We start from the raw sequence: 1,177 nt of genomic DNA, 5'->3' as shown, positions 1-1,177 counted from the left end.
TTCTTGTCCATTCTTGTCAACCATTTGCGAATGTGAACCATGTCGAGTAGGGGCTTTCCCATGAAAGAGGCAGTTGGATAACGTCACCTCACAACTTTCTGCCCTACCCAATGCCAACAGTAAAATGTTTCCTTTTTAAAGTGCTTATCATTGTTAAGTTTTTCTACAATTTGAAATATATTGCAAGAATTGATGCTTCTTTGATATGCAATAAATGTTTAACATGGGCTCCGACAAAGGTTGAAAAGTGGGGGGGGCAAGGGAAAATTTAACACCCATAACAAAAGATTTTGAAAAAACTCTATTGTTTTTCAAAAATTAAGGGGGCAAGGCCCTCCGCCCCCCCCCCCTTCGTCGGAGGCCCTGTTTAAAATCAAAACGAAATCATGGTTTCTACAGCCTCGCCTTACTATGGGAGTGACCCAAGAGTATTGGGGAAATGCCAGTAAAAACCGCAGGTGGCTCAGTTCAACCCTTTTCTATTTCTGTTCTGTGGTTCAACAACAGCTTTTCTATATTTGGTATTTTGGTCCCATTATGTTATTTCCAGGTCACGTTCAAATGCTTTCAACTCTTTTAATGTCTATAAATTCATACTAGCGAAAATTATTGGCTATTTCCTACTATGTGGCTATTCCCAAGTCTTTTTACAGGATTAATAGATAATTTCCACATTTCTATTTCCAAATTAGAATATATTTCTATTTCGAACGAGGTAAACATAGATGAGTCGGGGAGAAGCCTAGAAATCCCAGGAATGGCCAAATTTTTAATAAACTGCGATTAAAAATTTATTCAGGGCATCGAACTACCCCTTCCGGGAGTGATCCTTCCCAATTCCTCGTGCCACATGAAATTATAGCCCATTATTTTAACACATTTTTGCAGAATTTTGGCTTCAAACCATTCTAACTACACACCTGATACTTCTTCCTAAAGTGGAAGCGTTCTGGAAAAGCTTGAAACCTTGTTTAACAAGAAGAGGTTAATTTTTAATTCAGTATACATATCACGTCCCAAACAAGATCACCAGACAGAAATGTTAGGCCTTTCGAGAAAGATTATTGAATCACAATAAATCCTTTTGTATTCGGACAATAGACAAAGGAAGGATTAACCAATGAAATCTAGCAACTCAGGGATTTGGAAACAATAGTTATGCAAATGAACGAAATCA

The sequence above is a fragment of the Rhopilema esculentum genome, unplaced genomic scaffold, assembly GCF_057945365.1.
Source record: "Rhopilema esculentum isolate cy_ngs unplaced genomic scaffold, ASM5794536v1 HiC_scaffold_26, whole genome shotgun sequence".
NCBI classification, from domain to species: domain Eukaryota; kingdom Metazoa; phylum Cnidaria; class Scyphozoa; order Rhizostomeae; family Rhizostomatidae; genus Rhopilema; species Rhopilema esculentum.
This window is presented reverse-complemented; position numbering follows the sequence as displayed.